Genomic DNA, 6,435 nt, shown 5'->3' with positions numbered 1-6,435 from the left:
TCGAACCAGCACGTTTATTCTATGATCCACATGCACTGTGCATCTGCGCCTGGGTAACTTCACACAGAACATGTCAACATCCTCCTCTCCCCCAAGAAAAAGAAGAAGAAAAAAGAACTATACAGGAGTGCAAGGTACAATCATCAACCACTACAAGTTTAACCATTAAGGTGCCTTACACATGCGAGCAGGTCACAAAAGGGATGACTGTTCTTGTGGAGTGCCGATGCCAACAGACACAGGAAGAGGTGGAGGAAGAGAGTGCACATGTTCCAACACTCTCTGATCAGGATCAGACCCATTGGGTTCTTGTACTTGGCACACAACTGAAATAGATTGCAAGGGTTCACTTTCAACAGGTGTGTAGGATTGGGTTCACAATGCCTGAGGCGGAGTTGGTCAATATGTTTATACACTATATGCACAGTTCCACAACAAATACAGAGTTGCCAATTCAATTAATTACATGACCAGTGAGTCATTTAGGTCCACGGCCGGGATTCAGCACGAATACAGGAACTAATATATTGATGACACTTGAACCTGAGGTCCTGTCATGGTACCATTTCTCTTCCAACTGGTGGCCAGTAACTCTGAAGAATCATTGGGATTAGATGGATCAGAGCTAAGCGTGTCTAGCATTCGACCAAACATCATTTTCGCAGGTGTGCATCCAGTGGTTTTCTGAGGGTATGTCTTATCTACAGTATACTAATAAAAGGCAGTGTGTGTGTGTGTATGTGTGTGTGTGTGTGTGTGTGTGTGTGTGTGTGTGTGTGTGTGTGTGTGTGTGTGTGTGTTTGTGTGTTTGTGTGTGTCAGTGTGTCTCCTCCATAATTCCAAAACTATAAAACCTAGCAGCCTGAAACTTTGCATGCATACTAAGAAAACTCCAAGGAAGTGCAGGAGTGAAAATTGGGTGTTTGTATTAATTAAAACACCGCTTTTGAAGATAATTAACAGCCTCATTTAATTATACCCTTCATCAGACGATCCTCGGCCACCTCACTCTCTGGAGTCTCAAGGTGTTTCCTGGGTAATCTCACTGGGGTATGAAGCCACCATGTTTTTTGGCCTGCTCAACCATGCCTTGACTTGGAACAGGCCACAACGCTTTCTTGAGGTTTTTTTTATTTTCACTTTCCTCACTCATATTATCAAATGCCTGTTCATCATAGCTATGAATCGCTGGATATATTGCAATGCTTATAAATACCTGGAGACGCCAGCGTTCATGGCATTATTTCATTTGCGCATATGAACAACCGAGAGAATCTCTTAAACTAACCAGAATTACAAAATGTAAGCTGGGTAGGACAACTGAACATGAGAGGGGATAAATCTGTGCATGAGCGAGAGCAAGTTTCTTTGAAAGAATTCCCAGGATGAGTTGATGTTTGAGAAAGTAGTGATAGGAGACCAGTCTGTAAGTTTGATGGCTGCTCGGAGACCCTGCCAGTCGGCTTGAGTGAAATGCCAGACTCGACGGCGGTGAGGTGGTTCTCTGATAACAGCCAGAGAGATGTCCACTTTGACAAGGACGTGGTCAGAAGAACCAATTGGAGCGAAGGAAGAGCAGCAGATATTGTCAGGGAAATTTGTCAAAATCAGATCCAGAAGAGATGGAGTACCATTGGTTGAGATCCAGGTCGGGAAGTTGACCGATTGAGTCAGTCCCAATGAGTCGCAGAAAGCTTTTGCTGAGGTGCCATGGCAGGTGAGAGAGGTACCCACACCTAGCCAACTGGCGTGATGACAATTGAAGTCACCACATAAGAGGAAGAGAGAGTTTGGATGAGAAGATAGAAGATGGTCCATGTTTTCGGATAGTGAGGTGTAAATGGAGTCATCACTGTTTGGTGGACGGTACAGTACACATATAAACATGAGGTGGGGGTGGAGGGGGAGCTGTAGCCAGAAGTATTCCTGGGGGAGTGAGGGCCATGCATGGAGAGTGAGGAAGACCTTTGATGAAGAGAGCAACACCTCCACCAGGACGAGGCTCAGGTCTGTCATACTGGAGGAGGGAGTAACCAGGGAGAGATACTTGGGAGTCGGAGACGTCTTGAGGGAGGAAAGTTTCTGTTCGGCAGATTATGTCTGGTTTGTATTAACGTTGTTTTCTAAATTACTGAAGCAATTTTTTTTTTCCACCCATCACACGCAGCTGTTTATGAAGAAAAATGTTTTATTTGTGATCATCTCCCTGAAACGTCTATATAAATGTAATGCAATGTTTTTCGGTAAAAGTTACTCAAGGTTTCTGGGTTGCACACAGTACGTACTGTAGTTGCTAATCACACAGACTCCAACCTGCCGATTCCCGAAAAATTGCCGATATCGGCAAAGCTGTGTGTGTGTGTGTGTGTGTGTGTGTGTGTGTGTGTGTGTGTGTGTGTGTGTGTGTGTGTGTGTGTGTGTGTGTGTGTGTGTGTGTGTGTGTGTGTGTGTGTTGTTCATACAGCACAACATTCTGTGAAATCCACTACCCACACCCCTCCCCCTCTCTCTCTTTCTGTCCCATCTTTGCTCGACCTCAACCCAATATTGAACAGAACCCTTCTCCCACCTCTCTCCGACCTCTCCTACCTCTCCCACCTCTACCTCTCTGCATTTCAAGTAGTTGGGGATGGGCCAGGCATCTGTCTGGGGGATGTCCAGATGGAGAGTCCTGGAATACCGGTGGAAAGTGGACACAGTGATGCGCTGCTCCACCACATGCTCCTATACCTGACTGGGAGTTTGTCTCTGGATGTGTCCGGGCAGTGCTTGTCTCTGGACAGCTTGGCTCCGGACCCATCCGGACGGGAGTTTATCTCTGGACGTATCCAGGCGGTGATTGTCTCTGGACAGCATGGCTCCGGACGCGTCTGGGTGGTGTTTGTCTCCGGGTGGCTTGGCTCTGGACGTGTCCGGACGGGAGTTTGTCTCTGGATGTGTCTGGCATGTTGTCTCCAGACGTGTCTGGGCAGTGTTTGTCTCTGGGCCGTATGTCCCTTCCTCTCCTCACGCTGCCACCACTCCCTCCTCTTTCCTCTCCATCCTCTCTCTCCCCTCCCTCCTCGCTCCCACATTCTCCTCGCTCCCCCTCCCTCTTCACTTTCCCTCTCTTTCCCCACCCTTTGCTTCCTCTTCCTCCCTCTTCCTCCTCCTCGCTTCCTCTCCCCCCTCACTTCCTCTTCCCCTCACTTCCTCTCCCCCCTCACTTCCTCTCCCCCTCACCTCCTCTTCCTCCCTCCTCGCCTCCTCTTCCCCTCTCGCTTCCTCTCCCCCCTCGCTTGCTTTCCCCCCGCCTCCTCTCCCCCTCGCCCCTCTTCCCCCTCGCCTCCTCTTCCCCCCTCGCCTCCTCTTCCCCCCTCGCCCCCTCTTCCCTCCTCGCCTCCTCTTCCCCCCTCGCCCCCTCTTCCCCCCTCGCCCCCTCTCCCCCCTCGCCCCCTCTCCCCTCTTCCCCCTCGCCCCCTCTCCCCCCTCGCCTCCTCTTCCCCCTCGCCTCCTCTTCCCCCCTCGCCTCCTCTTCCCCTCGCCTCCTCTTCCCCCCTCGCCTCCTTTTCCCCACCTCGCCACCTCTCCCTCCCCTCGCCTCCTCTTCCCCCCCTCGCCTCCTTTTCCCCACCTCGCCACCTCTCCCTCCCTCGCCTCCTCTTTCCCCCCTCGCCACCTCTCCCTCCCCTCGCCTCCTATTCCCCCCTCGCCTCCTCTTCCCCTCTCGCTTCCTCTCCCCTCCTCGCTTCCTTTCCCCCCCGCCTCCTCTTCCCCCTCCCTCGCTTCCTCTTCCCCTCGCTTCCTCTCCCCCTCACTTCCTCTTCCCCCTCGCTTCCTCTTCCCCCTCTCCCCCTCGCTTCCTCTTCCCCTTCGCTTCCTCTTCCCCTTCGCTTCCTCTTCCCCCCTCTCCCCCCTCGCTTCCTCTTCCCCTCGCTTCCTCTTCCCCCCTCTCCCCCTCGCTTCCTCTTCCCCCCTCTCCCCTCGCTTCCTCTCCCTCCCTTAATATTCGAATCATCGAAGCGACGGGTGGTAGTTGCTCGTTCGAAATGAATGCGACTTGTTGCTCCCATGTTGCTGGATCGATGACAGAAGACGCCATTTGTATTTTTCCATCTCCATCCCGACCCCGTTTCGAATTCCTTGCGGGCCACGGGTAAGTTTCTCCTCGTTGGAAGTAATCGCGATGATGTGTGTCATTAAGGGGATCGGTTTTGCACCTTTTTACCTGATCGAATGATGTTGGCTGAATTCCAAGCAGAAATTTATCGATAATTTATATAATTGAGAAATAAAGGACAAACTTTCAGTTTCTTGGATGACTGTGAAAGTCCCGTTTAACGGCCGTCATAACTCGAAGTCAAGCCTCCATATATCGAAATGTTTGACTTGTTGCTTGTCGTTGTGTGCAGTCTATGACGCGACAGGTAATCCTCGAACAGCACGATTGTCTCAATAAAATACCGCGCAAACATTCACCATTTTAACTCGTCCACACACGATGACGTCACGGTCAACGTGTGCTTTCCATTCCCAATCAGTTTGCTGTCGCCAAGCCAGCCGTTCCATATCAACTGTGTCGTTGGAGTGATTAAGCTTAAGCCGCTTGGCGAGCGCTCTCGTCTCTCGTGCACTGTCGACAAGCTTATTGGTCATGGGACACAGCCCACGAGCCGTTTCGCTTTGTTGCTTTGTAATCCAAAATAGCAGATCGCAAACGTGATGACGTCATACGCACACCCTCGATCCTCAACGTGAAGGTGTGAGGAAGAGAGCTGTTCCTGGTGGGTGGGGAATTAAAAGTTATTCTTCAATACGCCTCTTTCGGGGGAGTTAACCCGTTCAGAAGGACAGATTCTTCGCTCGTACTATGTAATGAAGTAGAAATTTTTTTTTACCACACGGCCTTGAAGAGAAATCGGCATATATATCTGGTCCGTTGCTCTTCTGACTGAGGGGCTTGTACTCGATGCTCTCTGGGTTCGGCCCCTCCGGTCTTTTGATTTCTTTTCAAAATACGAAATCCTCAAAACGAATGAAGCCATTACAATTTTGTAACGTGAGTCGCATTTAGTGCAGTTACGCTAATCATGGCGGTGTAGTTAGCAGTTGTAACATTTAATGAAGCACCATTGGTATCAGCAACTTGCCCACTGATAAATCTCTATCGTGGTTTAGGATAAGCGTTTAGCCCTCATAGCATGTGCAAAGTAATATTATAAGGGAAGTATGAAGGGATCGATTGAGTAAGGACACTGCGAATCGGGGTTCCAAGTGCTCAGTGGTGTCCGCTGGACACTTCACTGTGCGCATGCGCAGAACGTGTGGGGTGTCCCGCTTTATGAGATTGACAACCGCAAAATGGGAAGCTCGGCAAGCGGGAGAAGGGAGTCAAGGGACCGACGAGGAGATCGAGACGGGACCAAACCTCGGGAACGTGGTGGCCATATCACAGGACGAGTTATCTGATACACGGGTTATCTGATACGTGGTGTGGAAAGGAGAGTGACGGCATCCGATTCGAGTTTTACGTGTTCATGAGGAATGGACTCCACAGGATTGCAGCAAGTGTAAGTACAAACATTCTAACCTCACTGTGTGTGCTTGTATTACATGATCTTCATCATAAATCGATGGCAATGACAGTGACGCGGAGTCGGTGGTGCTGGGTTGGGGTGAAGAGAGTCGGAAGGGTTGGGGTGACTAAGTGATGGCGGTGAAAAGGAGAGGGAGGGACAACAAACCGAGCTGAGGGCTGATCGCGAGTGGTTGTGTGCGATAAGTGACGATGGATGTCCAGCGACGAGTGGTGGAATGAGGGGAAGAAGGGAGGGACGAGCGGTGGAAGGGGGGAGGGAGCGGTGGAAAGGGGGGAGGGAGCGGGGAGCGGTGGAAAGGGGGAGGGAGCGACGAGCGGTGGAAAGGGGGAGCGGTGGAAAGGGGGAGGGAGCGGGGAGCGGTGGAAAGGGGGAGGGAGCGACGAGCGGTGGAAAGGGGGAGGGAGCGACGAGCGGTGGAAAGGGGGAGGGAGCGACGAGCGGTGGAAAGGGGGAGGGAGCGACGAGCGGTGGAAAGGGGGAGGGAGCGACGAGCGGTGGAAAGGGGGAGGGAGCGACGAGCGGTGGAAAGGGGGAGGGAGCGACGAGCGGTGGAAAGGGGGAGGGAGCGACGAGCGGTGGAAAGGGGGAGGGAGCGACGAGCGGTGGAAAGGGGGAGGGAGCGACGAGCGGTGGAAAGGGGAAAGGAGCGACGAGCGGTGGAAAGGGGGAGGGAGCGACGAGCGGTGGAAGGGGGAGGGAGTGACGAGCGGTGGAAGGGGGGGGAGGGAGTGACGAGCGGTGGAAAGGGGGGGAGGGAGTGACGAGCGGTGGAAGGGGGTCATTCCTATTTTTTTGACATTTTTTGTTTCACAACCCAGAGTTTTCATCGGATCTTCGTGAAACTTGCTATGTTTAT

At 52.0% G+C, this 6,435-nt stretch overlaps 1 protein-coding gene and 1 long non-coding RNA gene across 9 annotated transcripts in view; one reads left to right on the top strand and one right to left on the bottom strand.

Moving 5' to 3' along the window:
• The window catches only part of LOC147014293 (uncharacterized), a 54,425-nt gene continuing 47,990 nt past the window's right edge, over positions 1-6,435 (bottom strand). Inside the window, exon 2 of the long non-coding RNA XR_015050705.1 lies at positions 1-326. This is a non-coding gene — a long non-coding RNA (uncharacterized LOC147014293). The remainder of the gene's footprint in view (positions 327-6,435) is intronic.
• The window catches only part of LOC147014292 (enhancer of polycomb homolog 1-like), a 115,657-nt gene continuing 114,500 nt past the window's right edge, over positions 5,279-6,435 (top strand). For 6 of the 8 annotated variants that reach the window (XM_085852172.1, XM_085852171.1, XM_085852174.1 and 3 more), the window contains exon 1: positions 5,279-5,549. The gene's annotated coding sequence lies outside the window, so the exon portion shown is untranslated. The remainder of the gene's footprint in view (positions 5,550-6,435) is intronic. The other 2 variants (XM_085852176.1, XM_085852175.1) reach the window with 1 other exon arrangement.

The sequence above is a fragment of the Eptatretus burgeri genome, chromosome 13 (assembly GCF_056783735.1).
Source record: "Eptatretus burgeri isolate ZD-2024b chromosome 13, Ebu_testis_v1, whole genome shotgun sequence".
Taxonomy (NCBI): domain Eukaryota; kingdom Metazoa; phylum Chordata; class Myxini; order Myxiniformes; family Myxinidae; genus Eptatretus; species Eptatretus burgeri.
Note: the sequence above shows the minus strand (reverse complement) of the source record. Positions and strands in the feature narration are given on the sequence as shown.